The following is a 19,946-nucleotide window of genomic DNA, read 5'->3' as shown; positions in this document are numbered from 1 at the left end:
CTAGTCTTTTTTTTTTTTTTTTTTGGTTTTTCTCCGGTACCGGGAACCGAACTCATGACCTTGCGCTTGCCAGGCAGGCGCTTTTGGCCGCTGAGCTAAATCCCCAGCCCCTATTTTTTTTTTTTAAAACAGATCTTTATTTATATTATTTATTTTATTTTATTTATTTATTTATTGTGGTACCAGGGATCGAACTCGCATCCTTGGGCTTGCCAAGCAGGCGCTTATGCCACTGAGCTATATCCCCAGCCCAATCCCTAGTCTTTAGTAAAAGTCTGTCTTGATTCCCACCAGCTTTAATGTGGGGGGCATTTTTGGAACTTTAATAGGAAAAGTACATTCAGTTCAGTGCAGGGCAGAAAGGAGAGTGTGACCACAGAAGGGGAGATGTGAAAAATTGTGAAATCACCAGGAACAGGAAATCTGAGTTAAGGGTAACCATGTAAGACCCCAGGGAATCATCCCCAAATCTTTTAATGCGTGGAATTTCCTTCCAGATCTAAAGACGATGAAACCCCAGAGGTTTATAACTCAGCAAAATGTATTTTGCTTCTGTTTTCTTGATTTCCTGACAGAAGTCTGAATCAGAATGATTTGTTCTTTTAGGCCTCTGTATCTTTTTGCAGAGTTTGTACCTAAGATCAATTGCCAGAGATATCGTATTCATGTAGTTTCTTAATGTTTATAACAACTTTGTATTTCATTCAACATATATAATCACTTTGGGATGGAAGCAAAAAGCCCAAATCACCCTGGGAATATAGCTCTGCTACTACTAACTTAGTTTACTCTCACAAAATGACTTCACTAGTGCTATAGTTTGCATCTGAAGTATTCCTAAGGGACTCATGTGTTGAAAACTTGGTCCCCAGCCTGTGATACTATTTGGGGGTGGTGGAACATTTAGGAGGTGAATTGGGACCCTGGCTACTTCCTTTCCCTCTCTGTTTCCTGGTCACCATGAGGCAAGCAGCTTACTTTGCCATGGTGTACTGGGCTGCCACCAGCCCAAGGCAACAAGGCCAAGTAATCATGGGTTGAAACCTTGGGCAACTGCAAACCAAAATAAACCTTTCCTTCTTTTAAGCTGATTATCTTAGGTTTTTGTCATGGTGCTGGAAAGCTGACTAACAAAACTAGTTGTATATACAAACACAACCATGTCCATTGTCTACACAAGGAAGGCCATATTAGCACTGAATGACTTTTTGACATGGAGGTGGTGAGAATGGGTAGAAGCTGTAGTTATAGAGCAATTTCCCTTCCAATTTAAGTCTCCCAATTTCTCCCCTCATTGCATTTGAAAAACTACAAACCAAGAAGGATTAGCACATGTATTCTTATTGAAGCTATGACCACATGTGGTGTAGTCTCAAAGTTGTAGTCAGAGAAATAGTCTAGGAACCAAAAGCCAATTTTATAAAATCTTTAGTCCTTGTAATGGTTCAAACATCATGAATTGGCTACAAAGCACAGTGACAGTTCTATATATTTGCTTTTCTTTTTGATGAATTCTCTCACATTCTCTTGGTTCTCCACAGTGGCTTTCCTTTACATTTTCTGAAAAACCGCTGCCCTCAGGACTAGCCTTGGTATATATATTTTCTCTATTTCTTATTATTTCCTACTCTGTCCCCCCAAATTTTTTTCTCAAATGCTCCAAATAAGAAGCATAGCCAAGGCAGAGACCTTTTTATAAGGGTTGGAGGAAAGAAAGAGTAAGGGAAGTTAGAATATGCTTTTGTGGTAGTGGGAAAAGACTAGAATATTAATGATACCTTTGTCCCATTGCATTTATATAAACACTTCAAGGTTGTAATAAATAAATGTTGAAATTTAATCCAGCAATACTATTCATGATTATTGTTTTGTTGTATATTAATTGGGTAATAAATGGTAATGGTTTATGCAAATGATGGTGCTTATTATTTATTTTTAAGAAAGAAACTGTGTTTTTATAGTTCTTTGGATTTGCAAGTTCTTCAGTGCTTTTTTGTTTTTAGAGACAGGGTCTCACTATGTGGTTCAGGCTATCTTTGAACTCGCTATGTAGCCCAGGCTGTTCTTGAATTCCCCTTGATCCTTCTGCCTCAGCCTCCCAAGTGCTAGGATTGCAGACATGTGCCACCATGCTCAGCCTATCCATTTCTTTTAAATAATGGCTATCTTGTCAACTCTTTGCCTGACATATGAATTTAGTTCAATTCTCATCTCAGGGACTTAAAACCAAGCAAAGTAACTTATAGCAACATGCCAAAAGACAAATTCTACAGTGAAATTCCTTAGAAATACTGGTTTGAATAGGTCTACCATTCTTTCTAATCTATGGCTATAGACTATTGTGCAAATATTTTTTTTACTTCCAGAATATCTTGAAATAATTAAGTTGGTTTTATTTCAAGATTAGCCTTATGGACCAGTTGATATTTAAAATTTTCTTTCTTGACCAATTTTGCACGCTTGAATTTGGTAATCAGAATGACTGATCTGAAAACAACAATATGCAGTATAAAAACCACTGTTGAACTCCTACTATCTTGTGTGGTGAAGCTCTGCATCATTTCCAATGTTTTTTTTTATTACTTGTTACTGTCTTTGATTGTTGATCACTCCTACATTCTTATGTCTGGTGGACTGAGCAACTTCGTTGAAGATAACAGTATGTAATGTAGCAACCATTGTTAATTCCTATTATTCTGTTTTGAGGTCATGTATTGTTTTTGTTACTTTTGTGTTGTTTTGATTTTCCCTTCATTGTTGTTTTGTTAGTTTTTTTTAAACTGTGAAAATAAAAAAATTTTAAAAATGAAAAAAAAAATTAGCCTTATGGTGATACACAAGTGTGACTTGATTTCAGGGGTGAAAGGAAGACCCTCTGTACTTTATAGTGCTGCTCTCATTATCTCCCTACTCTGAGCATTCCATTTTCTAGCTCAAAGACAGGTAGCACTTTAATGTCATTCTCACCTCTCAGAGCTGAGTAGGAAGGCATTGTAGGTGCTAAAAAGTTGACCCTTCTCTAGTGCTGAGGAAACTGTATGTTGGGCTGCTCACATCTTGCTTTCTAGGAACTGAGAGCACAGGTTTTTGCTCGCTCTGGAAAATAGCCGTGGAAAATCACAGCTGCTCCACTCAGCTGCTTAAGTGGTGGGGTGGAGGTGATAGATGGGAATGGAATTTGGACGGGTTTTCTATAGTTTGTCTAAGAGACTTCTCCAGAGGAATTGGGGGGCTGACTATGGGTGTCTTGAGCCTTGATGAATGTCCTCCCCTTCAGCTGCAGGCAGGGGAGCTTGTGTCCCCTTCCAGGCAAATAGCATTGTCCATTTACTGGGACATTATGGGGTTTTGGGTCCCATAGCTTTTAACTGACTGAACGGCAAAGAGGAGCAGAGAAGTTGAAAGTCTTACCTGGAGCCTAGTCTGGCTGTGATTTTCTTATTCCGTCTTCTATCTTTAGCTCTTTTTTCTTCTCTGCAGGGAATCCAAGGCTACTCTTCTCCCCCACCTTCTTACTCTCCCAAGTTGTTATTTAAAGTCCAAGGGCTTCTACATGCTTCCTCTCTGCCTCTGAGCTGCAGGGAGGTGGGCAGGGATCAAGGGGGCAGGTGCTCACTGTCATTTTTCCTGACAAGTGGGGGCAGGCTCTCTCCGCCAAAGCCTCAGAGCTCAGGCTGATAAGCAGCAATGTCAACTGCTTTCTGCCAGAATGGCCTGGATTCTCCCTGGAATGCACTGCCTGCACCTTGGGTGGGCACCAAGCAGAGGAAGTAAGAGAGGGGAAAACTGCTGGAGGTTGCACTAGCCAATTAATTAACATAATCTATAACCAAGGAAAGGGGGGGTCCTTGAACTTGATATGCAAAGTTATGCAAAAGCTTATGTAGATTATCCTGAGTTCAGAATGGAGAGTCCTGGAGGTCTGACATTTTTCTTAAATTGGAATTCAGTACTGCTGGATCCTATGGAGAATTAAGGAGTGAGAATTTTTGAATTAAATGGTTAAATCCTTCATAATTCAAGTCCACGAGGACACCCATCACTTATAATATTCAACTTACTCCACCTACTTGTAGATCTGTAGCACTCTGTTCTCCAGAAATTATGATCTTAAGATCTCCAAGAGACCTCTCAGCCAAAACCAGTGTATTTGGTACACTTGAGGTAGAATAGAAAAAATAAAGATAGGTAGAAAGAAGACAAAAGTAAAGACAGGTAGAAAGAAGACAAAGAAAATCATAATTTTAAAACTCTACTTTTGGGAAAAACTGCAGCTTTAGAACACAGAAATTCCCCAAGTTTACAATGCCTTTGCCCTTCCAAAGCTCACTCTAAAAAATTCCTAGGGTTCTGAAAGACACAAGGCTGTCAGTTGGGCCCTGGAACCATACTTTTCCCTGTAAATTGCTCTTCCTTCTACACATGTAAATGGTTTGCATTCTAACAGAGCTCAAAAATGGGTGGACAGTAGGAATGCACATCCTAGATTGCTCAGCTTGAAGACATTGCCAGGTCCATGTAAATATACCCGGCTCCAGACCGTGATGCACGCTCTGTTCTCTCTGACTTTGCTTTTAAAATTCTGCCTAACAAACCTCTTTGTGCCTCTCACTGACGTGTCTTGAAAATTTTTTTTTTCTGTGATCAAAGTCACTGAATCTACAACACAACCTCTAGTTGGGGTGAGTTGAGGTCCCCACCTTCTCTTTGGGAGACCTCATTAGAACCCACCCAGTGACACACCTAGACACTATGCTTTTCCATTTCTAAGTTTTACAAACAAACAATAAATGAAGAAGCCATGCAATATGTGATGGAGGTCAAGACTTCAAAGCTAAACTTAGATTTGAATTCTGATCCCAGGCAATGATATATAACCTTAATGAGTCTTCTTTTTTTTTTTTTTTTTCCTGCAAAATGGAGATAGTAATATCAATCCTGCTGTCGCTGGTTTTTGAGTCCCATAGATTCTTTCCAGATTCTTGGTGTCCTGAACAAAGAATTGGATAAGAAATGTGGAAAAGATAGCAAGGAATTATGTTTATTGAAGGGGGAAAAGAAGTATGCTCTGTAGAGTGAGTGGGCTGGTGATTAGACTCACAGCTGCCACCAGGTGAATGGCAGGGGTCTTTTATATCTCCAATCCTAGATTGCTACTCCCCCATGCAAACAAAGAATTTAGACAGTTGTCCTATCAGAAACTCACTTGGCCTGATGTCAGATCTAAACTGTCCTATCAAAGACCAGCTTGGTTTTGCATCAGATGTAAATGAAGAAAAGAAGATAGCACTTTCTGATTGGTCCCAGTAGACTGCTGCAGAATCATTTTAGATTCTGTGTTCTGCACATGTATTGTGGGTCATTCATGATTGACAGGTCATGCTCACTTGTTCAACTGGTTTTATTTCACCCTAATCTCCTATCTCAGCATCAGGATTTTTGCTGTTCAGTGAGATACTGTATTTGAAGCACATACATGTGCCTGGGTACATAGTAAGCTCTGATTACTTTGCAACTCTGATACAATGTTAAGGCCCAGTTTGAGTCCTACCTCCTTTGTGGAAGTTTTCATTTCCACCACAGCTTGAAGCAACCTCTACATTCTCTTGAGATATTGGCTGTGCAATTCATCTGGAAATTAAAAATGCACTGCTTCATGACGTGCCTTTTGTTATCGTTTTATTACTCATCTCTGTGTTTTTACTTAATTAACTCTTCCATTCTTAACTTCTCATTGTCTTAATTTGACTTTAGGTTTTTGAGGATGAAAACTATATCTTATGTCAGTGGTGGCAAACCTATGGCACACACAATAAGCTTGTAGCAACCACAGCAGCCTGTTTGTATCATTGAAAGTGCTAAAAGTTTTGCCTTCACTGCCTTATGTTTTTAGTTGCCCAAGATGTCTGGGGTTCATCTTTGCAAATAAATATGTGGTATACTCTTACATTTGATATGCAAACTTATGCAAAATCATATGTTTGTTATCCTGCATTCTTCTCCATGGATTAAGAACCAGAAAGAAGATATATCATTAAGCACTCAAAAGTGCTCATCTAGACCCTGGTATATTCTCTTATGAAGAGCTGATAGTCTAACAAGAAGATAACCCATTTGTCTCTTACTCTTGTTTACTATCTTACATACTGTATTTTAATAAGGAGTAATAAAACTGAATGCTAGCCCATAGTGGCATGCAGAAGTTAATAGCAGAAGGCATAAAACTCTTGGGAAAATAAATGAAGACATGGAACATGGCCTTAGCTGCATTCTGCTCCTTGAAAAGAGTGCCATCAGGAGAAGGGTTTAGCTCCCTCTTCCTTTCCTGATTTTATCAAGCCTTGGAGAGCGAGCTGTGGCCCAGCCACTGTAGCCACATTGTGAGCCGTAAGTCCTCAGGTTTTAGGGCTGGGGTACTGTCATGGCAGACTTTCTGCTTTTCTCTGGGACAAAGCAAATAATATCACTTTTAAAGATCAGGACATTATTTCTTGAGGAAAGCATCTTTATATGTTGTTTAGCATTCTGCAGAAATCTTAGGGAACAGATAAAAAATTTATGTAAAACCTATCTAGCATTTTTTTTTCTCTCTCTCTCTCTCTCTCTCTCTAAGTTTAGTGCTTAGTATTACAGAATGGTGATGTTTGTTCTGGGAAGCTGGCACATGCATTTAACATGTCTTGATCTGAGCCCTTCCCTGTGTCAAAATTCTACCTCCAGGTTTCCTGTCATCTTTCCTTTATTGCATGAATGTATTCTTTATGTTTCTCACTTCTTAGCACTGTAAAACACACACACACAATTTTTCTCTCCACCCACATTAGGATAAACAGGTTTGTCTTGTGTTTACTCTATATTTGGGGGGCATATTTATTGGGCAAATCCTCCCACTTTCTAAACAAGTTCCAACATGAGGCTAAAAAATGTGAACTATTTACAAGAGTTTCATTTCCTCCCAAGTTCATTGTGAGGAAGAATGAAATGTGTTGGAATTTCAGTTTTATATTCTTGGTAGAAACAGCCGAATGTAAAAACAGGTTCAGAAAAACTTTCAAATGGAGTTGTTAATACTGAATACTCCCTACATATATTTTTTGTATTTACATGCAAATATGAGTTTGTCTGAGGATCAGGGTGTTTATAAGAATTCGAACCGAACAATGAAGGTACACTTATAAACCTCATGCCTTCTATACTTTGTCCCTGGGTTGGCTGCAGCCTGTCCTTTACTGGACCTATGGTTGGTGCCAGCTTTCAGGCTACTGACCAATGTGTCATTTTTCTTTCCTTCTGTGCTCCCTCTCCTTTTGTTTTTTTATCTCCCACTTCTATTTTTCTACATTATCTCTTTCTTTTTCTACCTTTCTCCTCCTTTGACCTCTTTTTCTGTCTTTCTTTGTTTTAACCTTTTTCCCAGCAAAAGTACCATTAAATTATACATTGTGATAGACAGCTTCCTTGTTAAAAAGTACTCTCCAAAAGAGTGAGGATATAATTTAGTGGTATAGCAGATGCTTAGCATGCAGGAGGCCCTGGGTTTTATCCTCAGGAACACAACAAAACAACACAAAGCAGAATAGAATTCTTATAAAAGAGACACAAAAACCAAGTGAAAACCACCATGACATTGATGAACATTATCTTTCTGACTAAATTTTAGCCAGGTTCCCTGAATAATTTTTCAACTAAGGACCTCCCCTACATTGTCTAGTTTTAGCAAGAATCCTGCTAAGGTGGTTTGACCAGAGCCCCTCACCACCAGCCTCCACATTTGATCATCATAGATGTCTAGCATTATCCTTAGATATTTAGTATCTAATTGGATTCTTCATTCTGTACCATTTCTAAGGTGGGCATCTGATCACCATGGCCCACCTTCAACAGGATTTTTATTTAGGTTAGTTTAGCCAGAGGGGTCCCCTAGTAGTTCTCTGTCCACAGACCTGTCACTTGCTCACTGGCTATAAATTTTCACTTGCTTATGCTGCATTCATAGTTGAGCCCAGTTCTATACCAATGCCTCCTCATCCCATTGCAATAGGCCTGAATCAAACTGCTTTAATAATTGTAACTATTGTCCAGCTCTGATTTTTTTTGACAACATCTAGAGACATGTTTTTGCTCTAGTGGAATTGGGGAAGGGAGTATTTTTAGGGGGATAAGAGCTGTACAGTGAGTAGTGATTTATACTTTCAAATAGGGGAAGGCGAAGAAGGAACTAATTTAATTTTTAACCTTTTTCTCATTGCTGATTTGATCGAAGGAGAAGGAGATGCCAAAGATCAATGTGGTCTCTTTCCTGCTGTGAAAAGGAATTGAGAAAACTTAGTGTAGGTTGTTCATGGTAGGTGATCTGAACTCTGTAGCAGTATGACATTTTTAAATTGTTTCACTAACAGTGGAATACTAACTAGGTTATTTTGTTTTAAAAGTGTGTCAACTTACTTCTGTTTAGAAAATCAGAGTACTCTGTCAATAAGATCTGAGCTGTGGGCCATTGCTTTTGAAGATATTGAAAAATACTAGGTATTAAGCCTTGCTCTGTTTGCTTTTGCTTTTTAGCACTTTTCTGTGATGTGCCTAGACTTTCTTTTAAAATAAATTCCCTTGGGTTTCTAGAATATGTGGCTTGATTCCTTTCATGAATTTTGTAATTCTCAGTCATTATCCCCTCAAATATTGTTTATCTCTCCTCTCCTCAAAATATAATGATGTATTAAATATTTTTATCGTATCTTTTATGTCTCTTACCCTTTGATGTTTTATTTTTCATGTTTATTAACTTCATTCTCATTCCTCTGACCTTGTCTTAGGTCACTGATCCTCAGCTGTGCCTGGATGGGGCCATTAAACTGATCCAGTTCTTACTATGAAACAGTGGTTCTTGGTTCTAGAACTTCCATTGAATTACTTACTATACAGTTTCAATTCTCTAATAAAATTCTACATCTTGTAATTTATTTTCTGAACATATTAGTTTCAGTTAGTTTAAAGTCCAGTTAATTTAAAGTCCAGGTAATGTCTGGCTATTCTGTTTGTTTTTAATGTTTGCTTTTTTTCACTTGGAAGTTGATGGTTTCTTATCTTCTTGTTTGTCCGGTTATTTTTGATTTCATGATTCACATTCTGTATGAAAATCTGTGAAAACAATTTGAACCTCTGCCTTCATTTTTTTCTTCAAATAGCAGTTAAACTAAGGTCAGATAACTTTAATCCAATTAAGGATTGATTTCATTCTTGGTGAGGACTGGTCTATTTCTGATTTATTCTTTACTTATCAGAATCTCTATATACTGGTGAGCTGTTTTAGTCCATTTTATATGCCATAACAAAGTATTAGGTGCTGGGTACTTTACAAAGAAAAAAAAGACTTGCTCACAGTTCTAGAGTTTCAAAAGAATTCAGCTGCTATCTGCTTAGAGCTTATGGCAAGTGGCATTTCAGTGTAATACAACACCATCACACTGGGGATCAACAACCTTTTAGTGCATGAACAAATGGCCATACCCTAATCATAGCACTGGACTTGATGTCAAACTTTTGACCCTTCAACCCATGGAATTTTGGATTTTTCTGCTTAACTTTCTGACCTATCAATTTCTTTTACTTTCAGAACTAGCAATAGAGTCAAAGAGCAAGTGACCATAAACTGCCATGATCACCTGTTTTCATTGCCTTTCTTTTTCAGATCTTGGCTTCTCAAATTTTCACTGTCTTGAGAGCTTCCAATGCTATTTTGAAAAAGAAAATATTTTCTTTAATTTTTGGATTCATACCAATAAGGGATGTTGGTCCAAAACAAACCAGTTTGCTATTGCTAGAAAGGGAACTCTAACAGACATATATCTTGATAAGGAAAGTATTATTATTGTCACTATTAACCTGTTTCTATAGGTGAAGAAAGTACTCAGAGAGTTAGGTAATGGACAAGTTCACTTGATTAGTGATCAGGCGGAGACCCACACAGAACCAGAGCAGACCCTCTGACACGAGAAGAGCCTTTATGGGGCAGGAGAGCGACACGGTGGGCTGCCCAGTGGACTAGGACAGTCCTGAGCTGAGCAAAGTGTGGGGTTTTTAAGCTGTTTTCCCGGAATGGTGTCCCTGGGCCAGAACAGCCCAAGTGGTGGTGGTGGGGGTTGGGTTGTTTGGCGGAGCTGAACATCTGGTTCTGCCAAGGCGGATAAGGGCGGGATTGGCTTTTGTGGTTTTATCGAGGGGAACTGGAGGGGAACAGGTGAAGAGGAAGGAGTTTTTATTATTGAGAGTTTAAGTCCTCTGCGGTAGTGGGGGTGGGGGGTGGGGGGGTTGTCTTATGACATCAATTGGAAAGTCATTGTTCTGGGAGTCGTTGAACCTGGCAAGCCTGATTTGGGAGCACCCTCTTTAACCTACTGAAAGCATACTGCCTCTGCATACTGTAGTTAACAAGGTTTATTTGACACATATCTCCTGCTTTACTTTACATTTTACTTTATCAACACTGATGTTACTTGTCCTGTCCATCAAGTCTAAATAGTAAATGTTCCTTGGGATGAAACTGATGCCAGTTAGAGTTTTAGTCATTATATTCCTGTCTTTCTCTTTTAATCTTGTTCTTTCCCTCCCTGTCTCCCCCTCTCTGTCTTCCTCCTTATATTTTTTAGGCTAAATTCTGAAGGTATAATTTAGTCATCTGTAGTTTTGTTGGAGGAAACTTTATGTAGTACAGAAAAACTTTGGTTGGAGCCTCCATTGTAGTCCTTACTGGAAGTCTGGACTCTTGCTGAGATTTCTGTAGAGTCTTGAAGGACCTTTATATTCCTGTACTCACCTCTCACACTCATGTCCTGCTCTTGGGGAAACTTGCTCTACTGCATGTCATCCAGCCTTTACCTCAGTCTTTTGTCCCCTGTCATCTTGAATGTTACAGGCAGCTCCTGTTCCTTTTCACAAACTTCCTCCAGTCCAAGCTTCCTTCACATAGCACATGTTACCAAAGGTCTAGAATCACATTGTAAATTACAGACAATATTTTATTGACTCACCACCCACAGTTCTTCCATCGTGGAAATTTCTCTCTAACTGTCCTGTGTAAGTCCCCAGATTCCTGCATTCGATTGGGTCTTGCATCTTTCTCTTAACTTTTTCTCCTTTTCATGTCTGCCTTATCTCATCTTCCAGTTACAGAGAGCAATCACTAATAAATCCATCAAGTCCTGCTATTCTCTAGCTAAAGCAATTTACCTTCTCTTTGTTCAAGCCACTTTCAAGGCCCTCTTCTTCCAAAATCAAATATTTTGATACCTTTTTTTCCTAACCAGAAGAAAACATTTTTCTCTAAGAGAAATTCTATCTGCCTTCTAAGTTTCCTGGCTCAAAATATGCTTTGCTTATAAAAGTAACAGTTTTCTTCCTTCCTGTTACATAATCTATATAAGACTTACACCTGTACCATATATTTTTATTCTATTTTCTGTTGGCCTCTGGAAAGAAGAGGACATAAAGTATAAATTTCCCATATTAATTCAGTTGGTATTTAACCCATATTTGTATGTGAATTTTTTTGCTTTAAAAATTTAATGAATATTTTGATTTCAATAGAATAAATGAATGAAATCATTTTTATCTTAATATCAGATTAAAATCTATACCCAAGATGCCTCCAAGATGAAACTATGAACTGAAACAATAGGTTAAAGCTATTTTCATCCATTTATATTCCATCAAATATGGAAGAGGTGTCTGATTACATACAGCCAGAGTCTAGAGTACAGGGAACAACATTTTGCTGCTTCCTTTTTTTTTTGGGTTTTTGGTTTTTCTCCGGTACCAGGAACCGAACTCACGACCTTGTGCTTGCTAGGCAAGCGCTTTTGCCGCTGAGCTAAATCCCCAGCCCCTTTGCTGCTTCCTTATAAGTAGGTTTTTCAGTTCCTATGGATTTATATTGGGTGAATACCTGAAATCTCTTCTGGTCTGCCAGCTTCCTTCCCCACTTTCTTCTGCATCCTCATGTTCTTTCTCACCCCGAAGATCTCAGTGTTATGTTTGATTACCAGGTAGGACGGAGAGCACTTGGATGTTTTTCTGGGCCACTGAAGAGTAGAAACTTCTAGAACTGAGTTCATTTATGAATCATGTGGGTTTGCAGGTGGGTGAGAGAGAGAGAGCTCAGGGAAGAGGAGACAAGACCTGGCATTAAAGGGACTTTGTCCCTAGGAGGAGCTCACGGTCTGGTATCTATTCAGAACATTTATTTTGGAGCTATGTGGAGGAGTGATCTGTGCATTTGTTGGGGTGTTTGCAATCATCAAACTATGTGATTTTTCTAACATCCTAACACATTTCCTCTCTGCACTGGTAATTACTATGCAGGGTCCTAATTTTGCCAGTTGTCCAGACTGGCTTCTCCCCCTGGGCAGTGTCTATGTTTGCTGTAATTGGATGATGCCACACAACTCACTGCTGTTGCCAGATTTCATTATGACTTGGCATCTTCTGTACTAATTTCCCCACTTTGGGGCTGTTTCGAAGCAAGCGAGGCCAATTTCCTTTTCAATAGCACAAATCTGGAGGTCCAATTTGAGCTGGGAGCTAAGTGGGTGCATTTGTGCAGCTTTGATTGACTGACAGTGTTCTCTTTGTTTGATTTTATTTTATTTTTTTTAATGAGCCCTTGATCCTGAGAGGCAGGTGGCACTCACTGGAAGTGAGAGGAGCCATCCTTCAAAAGCCCAGGAAAACATTTGGGCAGCTGGTTTTATCCGGAATTATTTCTTCAAGTCAAGTTGTTGGAGAATGACACCACGAGCCTGCCTTTCTCAGCATGAGTGCTGCTTTTCTACAGTTCCTGCACCAGCTGACCCAGGGGACCTTTGGGTTTGGCCAGTGGAGGTATTTGGAAGATGTACAGGGACATGAATAGATTTATCACATAAAATACAAGGTGCCCTGTTTGAATTTCAAGTAAACAGTGAATAATTTTTAGTGTAACTATGTCTCATGCAGTGGTTGCCAAATACTTTATAGTATAAGTATATACTTTGCAGGGCTGGGGATTTAGCTCAGCAGCAAAAGCGCCTGCCTGGCAAGTGCAAGGTCGTGAGTTCGGTTCCTGGTACCGGAGAAAAACCAAAACCAAAAAAAAAAAAAAAAAAAAAAAAAAGTATATACTTTGCAATTTCTAGGATGTAGTTATACTACAAGATTATTCATTATTTATTTGAAATTCAGATTTAACTGAGTATCTTGTATTTTTATTTGCTAAATTGAACAATCTTAGATGTGTATGATAAAAAATTATGGCTATGGTTACTGTCAAGTGCTAAGTAGACAAAGGATTCAAATCCAAACACAAACAGAAAAGAGGGATAAAATGAACCATTTGAAAAAGAGAAGCATGCCAATGGAAAACTCATTTAGTTGGCACAAATATAAAAACATATCTCAGGGGAACCAAATTTGTTATTATAGGTTCCCTAGCAACGGGGCAACAAGAAGGTTTGTTTCTCAAAGGTTCATATCCTCCATTAGACACTAGTAATACCAGGAAGCAAAAGCAGATTAAATGTTCCTGATTGGGCAATATGTAGACCAATGGTGTTCAAGGCCAAGTGTACATCAGACCCACACGAAGAGCTCATGAAAACACAAACTGCTGAGCTGTATCCTGAATTTTTGACTCAGCTGTTTTCCTGTGGGGCCTGAAATTTTGTATCTCTAACAACTGCCTAAGTGATGCTGACGTTGCTGAAGTGGGGACCACTCTTTTAACCTGTAGCACCTAACACAGTGGGCACCAGTGTTTGAACTGAATGTAAATACACATTGGATTTTGAAGTCTTCGTACAAAAAAGTATCTACATTATCTCCTTAGTAATTAAAAATATTGATTGCATGTCAAAATTATATAACGAGCTAAACAAGTAAATTAAAATTAATTCATTATAAATTAATTAATAAACTATATACCTGTAATTTGGTTTTCAAATTAGTTGGCCTCACATTGCATTTCTACTGAATTTCTGTTTTAATTGGGACACCCATGAATGAGCGAGAGCGAGATTGGTAAAAACATCTTAGATTTATGTCGCTTTTTCCTGGGTTTAGTATTCCTTCCAAAACATTCTAAAATCTGTCATTTGGTATGTGTTTTGGAGCCTTAAAAGTGTTCCAGCATCCTGGTTTTTTATATAAGTAGGATTTGGGGTGAGCCTCAATATGGGTGGGATTTGTGAAAATGAGACCTTTTGCTAGGGTGGTGCAGAGATGACCAGCTCTTACCTCTTCTCAGGGGGCCTCTGCTGTGTCTCTAAAGAGAAGATGGCCACAGTCAGAAAGGTGACTGCTTCTGTTCCTAGCCACCTCTTTGTCCTGTTTTGACTATTTCCTAGATTGGAAAGAGAGGTGGTAAAGACGAAATCTATAAATACATATGAAATGCAACGTCTCTGAAAGACTTCCTTTCCTCTCTTTTTTCTCTGCAGTCAAAACCCAGCGAGAAGCGTGGGTCCAGGTTTGGGTTCTACAGCTAATCAGGACATGTAGAACTTGGACAAGGTTAGAAAGAAAGCCCCAGAGAAGGTTAAATCACCAGAAAATTGAATTTCTGACAGAAGGCCAGCCGTGGACTATTTCCTCTGGAGAAGAAAAGCCTTCAAATATCTGAAAGGTTATTTTACAGAAGGTTGTGGATAACTGTTCCACTTCCACCAAGAATAAAACTGGTGGAAAAACATTTAAGCTGTTGCACAGGGGATTTGATTTTCAGGCACTGAGAATTTCCTGACATTGAAAATAGTTTCTCATTGGAAGACTTTCTGTTATTGTATACCCAGCCCCTTCCCTCAAATTTCTTCCCTCGACAGCAATGACCTTTCTGCATGATCTCCCTTCCATTTCTGTGGGATCAGGAATCATGTCCTGAAATGTGGGGTGCCTCAGTGTCATTTTGGTCAGAGAAATGAGGCTTAAAAACATATATGCAGACCTATAATGTCAGATTGCTGGTCTTTGCCCAATTTCTGGTTACCCACCTTTGTAATCTTCCTTCTTGCAGTTGACTTTTTTTGTTCAGGGTTTTAATTTTTCTTTTTTTTCTTTTTTTTTTTTTTTTTTGAAACGGGGTCTTGCTATGTAGTTCAGGCTGGGCTTGAGCTCACTATGTAGTCCAGGCTCAAATTTACTGTGATTCTCCTACCTCGTCTCCTGATGCTGGGTTTATAGCCATGTGCCACCATTCCTGGCAGATTTTTAATGTAAAGTATTTAGTTTAAGCAGCAAAGGACTTTATTAAAAAGCTTTTAAGCAGTGATAGGCCAGAGTCAGCTATGCTGACTCCTGAGAACCAATTGTTAGCTTTTCAGGAACTCTGTGAGCTGGTGGTCCTCATGTTGGTGGCTTGATTTCAGTCCTGGCAGAGGTCATGGAAATAGGCAAAGACTACATTTGAGTCCCTGACCCATCTTTCCCCTGGAAAGCCAGTTGTTAAAAGTTTTTTGGCACACAGCTGGATGTTAGGTGCCAAAGCAAAATCTTTCTTCCTCCCATCTCCTTGGACACGGATTGTAGCTGTGGCTGTAGAAGTCAGTCCTGCTGCACGTACAGTAAACTTAATCTTACCCCAAGGTTCTGTCTCTAACTTCTCCTGTTACTCAGGCGTTCTCCAGAACCCCTGAAGTTTGTCCAGCTCTTACACAAGCCAGATAGGAAGTATGGGGCAGTCAATGCTGTCAAGTGAAAATCTCAGCAAACAGGAGCTGAAAGCCAGGAGATAGATGCTCAGACACTTCCCCTTTGGAGAGAGAGCCCTGCATTTCATCCTGCAGGATTGCTGAGTGGACCTCCAGGAGGACTGAGCCCTACTTGCTCACACTTACCTACTCCTTCTCCTCCTCTCTCTTCCTGTCTCCTTTTCTTTTCTTTCTAATTCCCGAAGTCAGCAAATAGACTACCAGTGCTTGTGTCCCTCGTCTTGGGCTCTACTTATGAGGAAACTCAAACTGAGAAAGGGGACTCAGAGTCCCTATGAGGGCTAGGAATCCAGGCTGAGAGGCCTTAGCCCTAAAAATCATTATGGGGAAAATAACTCCCAACCTATTTGATGTCAGATGTGTCAGGTTAGTGTCCCACAGCATTGAGGAATGAAGTCATGACCAAAGGAGGAAGCTAAGAGTTTTATTGGAAATAAGGAATAGAAGCATAGTTCCTGGATTTCTAGGAGGGGTTCCAAGAGGGTGGTCACTGAGGCTCTTTGTCAAGAATATTTTATATAACAAATTCACAACATCAGTATGATGTGGGTAAGCTAAAATCAACCAACGGGCTTATGAGTATAGTTGCTTAGCTAATATTGATAGAATAGGGAAACAAGTCATGTGGCAAGGTTATATGGAGAGAACAAAGGTGCTTTTGGAAAGGGATGGGTCCATATATTCTGGTCATTGACCTATACATCTGATACCTACCTGGGTTTGCTAATTACAGTATAATCTCAAGATGATGCTTATTTTCAGGGAGGCTCATAGGCTTGGCTATTATGTCTGCATCTTGAATCTGGCCCTCTTCAGATGTACCTCCAGCCACAAGGTTAGTATGTCTTTATTTTCTGCATGGACTCCCTCAAAAGCCTAATCCCTGTCTGACTGCCCGGTTCTATTTAACTTAGCTGTCTACACTAACATGAGCTCCAAGTGACCTGCAGAGCTGGTTCCTTGAAAACATCATGGACATCTCCATAGAGCCAGAGTGTCTCTCCTCATGCTGGGCACCAGAGGTTACTTCTAGACCCCTGCCCCTGCTCTTTGGAACCAGACATGAGTGCCTCTACTCTTGATATGCACTTTTTAAAGCCATTAACCTCTGATAAATCTGGAAATGAAGGCATGTGTCTGTCTTATTGGTGAGTGTAGACCACATGCTGTCTTTCTAGCTGTCAGGAGTGCTGGAAAGTAAATGGTTTAATCATTTATTGCTGAGTAATAAACCACCCCAAATGCAGTAGCTTAAAACTATTCATGTGCTACATCAACAATGAATGATGCTTTGGTCAGCAAGGGCTCACATAGACAACATGGTCCATAGGATTACAGTGGAGCTAGAAAATTCTCATCACTTAGTGACATGGTAGCCATCGTAACACTGTGTCACAGTGCCTTACTCATGTGTTTGTGGTGATGCAGTTGCTGTGCCACTGAGTTATATCCCCAGCCCCATATAAAATATAGCATGTACAATTACATACAGTACATCATACTTGGTATTGTAATGGTAATAAACAACTACATTTCTGGTCTCTCTCTATTTTATAAATATATATAAATATATAAAGGTTATAAATATATATTATATATATTTTCTTTTAAAGATAATAAAAAATACAATCGATACAGAATTTCAAAACAAGATGATAGGAAATTAACAATATTATATTGCATATTGTTATCTTCAAACTAGTTGCTCAGATTACCAGATATAGGCATGTAAGATTGATCAAACAATATAAACACTAGTTCCTCTCAATGAATTAATAAATATTAGTAGTAAAATTATCTTACATAATACTTTTTTGTTGCTATTTTAGAGTATAATCCTTTCACTTAATGCACAAAATGCTTACTGTAAAACAGTTTGCTTTATTATGCTGGACATAACCTTATAGAACTCCTGTTTACTCTCTGTCTGTCTTTCTGTCTGGGTTGAACTCTGGGCCTGAGTTACATCTCCAGTCATTTTTTATTTTTAAATAGGATCTTGCTAAATTGCTAAGTTGCCCAGGCTGGGCTCAAACTTCCATCTTCCCACCTCAGCCTCCTAGAACACTGGAATCACAGGGATGTACTACCATGCCTGACATACCTTGTCTCTTGATTGCATCAAGAGGCCACATCAAATAACTGACATATACCATCTAGGTCTGTGTAAGCACACTTGATGATTGGGGAAGAGCTAGAAGTCACACAGCGCCAGAACCAGTGAATTAGGTTAATGAGAATACATCATAATGTTTTTGCAAGCCTGCTTTTACATTGGGTGGCGCTTGGCAGCAGCATTGACTATATTTTTGATCATGCCTTGTAAAGACGTTCGCGAATGAGGACTTCCAGAACTGCTTCAGAAAATGGCAAGAATGATGGGATAAGTGTTTTCAAAGTAAGGGAAAGTATTTTTGGGCAGTTAAGGGGAATTTTTTTTTACTGTAATAAATTTTAAAAATTTAAACATTTACCATAGTTTTTATACCACCCGTTGTGTATGATTAGCAGGTTAAACTGGGTTTAGTTGAATGGTTCTTTTACTACTTGCACTTGGGGTTACTTAGTCTTTGCTGAGCTACTGACCTTCCCTGACGACTTCCTGCTAGTTCTATCTCCTAAGAGCCCAGCTTGGAATCTGACCAAGGCCCAAGCTAGTGATCAGTGTTGTTTAAATGACGGATTATCCTCAAAGAAGATGCAGACTGGACAGGAAAAGGAGTGGGAACTAGGGAAAGGGCAGCTAATGCTGACCGAGGGCCTGGGTCCTGACAGGCCTTTGAATGAGCCTGGGTCTCAGATTTGCACTCGCTCGGCCCTTGCCTCAGCCTCTGCGATGCACAAAAGGAGGCTGAGAACATTTACATAACTTGAGCAAGGCCACGCGCTAACAAAGACTGAATGCTTCTAAATCTCCTGTGATTTCCATACTGATACAAAATTTCAGAATCTGCCAAGATTTTTCTAAAGGAGTGGAATCCTATGCTGATGTGTTTGCTATTCAAAAACTCATATGCTGGAATCAGAATAGACCTGGCCTTTCTTTTCTTTTCACATGGGGTCTCACTATATAGTTCAGGTGGGTCTTGAACTCTTGGCGATCCTCCTGTCTCAGCCTCCTGCGTGCTCGGCTTATAGGTGTGTATCTCCATGACCAGCTCAGACCTGGACTTTCAGATTTTATTCTGCTACTTAGGAACTCTGATCTTAAATTTTAAATCCTCAATTTCCTCACCTACAAAATGGGCATAATAATAATAACTCTTGATAATGTTATTAAGCACAGAGAATTAGCTTGTAGGGAGTAAATTGTAGTAATATCAATTGTACTTTTATTATAGACTGTTTTATGTTCTGTCTGTATTGTTCAGTCAGACTGAAAAAATGCTGTAGATTTACTTTTTGGGGCAATTGTAAGTGCTGATTGTGGTACAATTGTTGAAGTTACTGCATAGATAATCTGATTTAGTTATTAGGTACTTAGATTCTTGTTGAAATGAATTGTGGAAAAAAAGCTGAAAGCACTGTTTCAGCTGTTTAATGATATGTTTAGTAGAGATGTGATAATGACTGAATTGGATTAATTACGGGGTCCTTCAATGGATTGTTTGGTAGTAAATCTGCAGATATAGTTTCAGATCAGTCTATGTGTTTGATGAATGGATTGAATTTCAAGTTTACCTGTAGCAGCAGGAGAGGTGGAACAGGTCATTTCTGAGGAGGCTCTTGTAAAAACAAATACTTTGGGTTTTCCAGGATATGGAATTTGATATCATTCAAAGTGCAAAGAAAGGAGAAGGAGGGGTTGTGCATCACTGGCTTACATTTGTTTCTGCATTTGCAAAATTCTTGGGGGCTTTGTGTGAAACATTCTGCATAATCATAATTGCCAGCATCTATTTAATGCTTACTTATTTCCAGGCACTGTGCTAAGCACTTTCTAGGTGTTATTTATTCCTTGCATTGAATCTACACCGTTAGATACTATTAGTGTAGTTATTCCTACACACAACGCGACTGAGGCTCAGAGAGTTAAAGTGACTCACTCAAGTTCACACAGCTGGAACCGTGACAGGTAGACCGACAGAGGACTGAACCACTCTTAGCCTAAGTGGAACTTGTAAATGATAATGAGATTTCTATTGGGTGAAGAATAGGAAAAGGCATTATTAAGTATCAAGAGTATGGTATTATTAAGTATCAATGTTTGTG

This window comes from Chinchilla lanigera, unplaced genomic scaffold, assembly GCF_000276665.1.
Source record: "Chinchilla lanigera isolate Chin_1 unplaced genomic scaffold, ChiLan1.0 scaffold00052, whole genome shotgun sequence".
Lineage (NCBI taxonomy): Eukaryota > Metazoa > Chordata > Mammalia > Rodentia > Chinchillidae > Chinchilla > Chinchilla lanigera.
Note: the sequence above shows the minus strand (reverse complement) of the source record.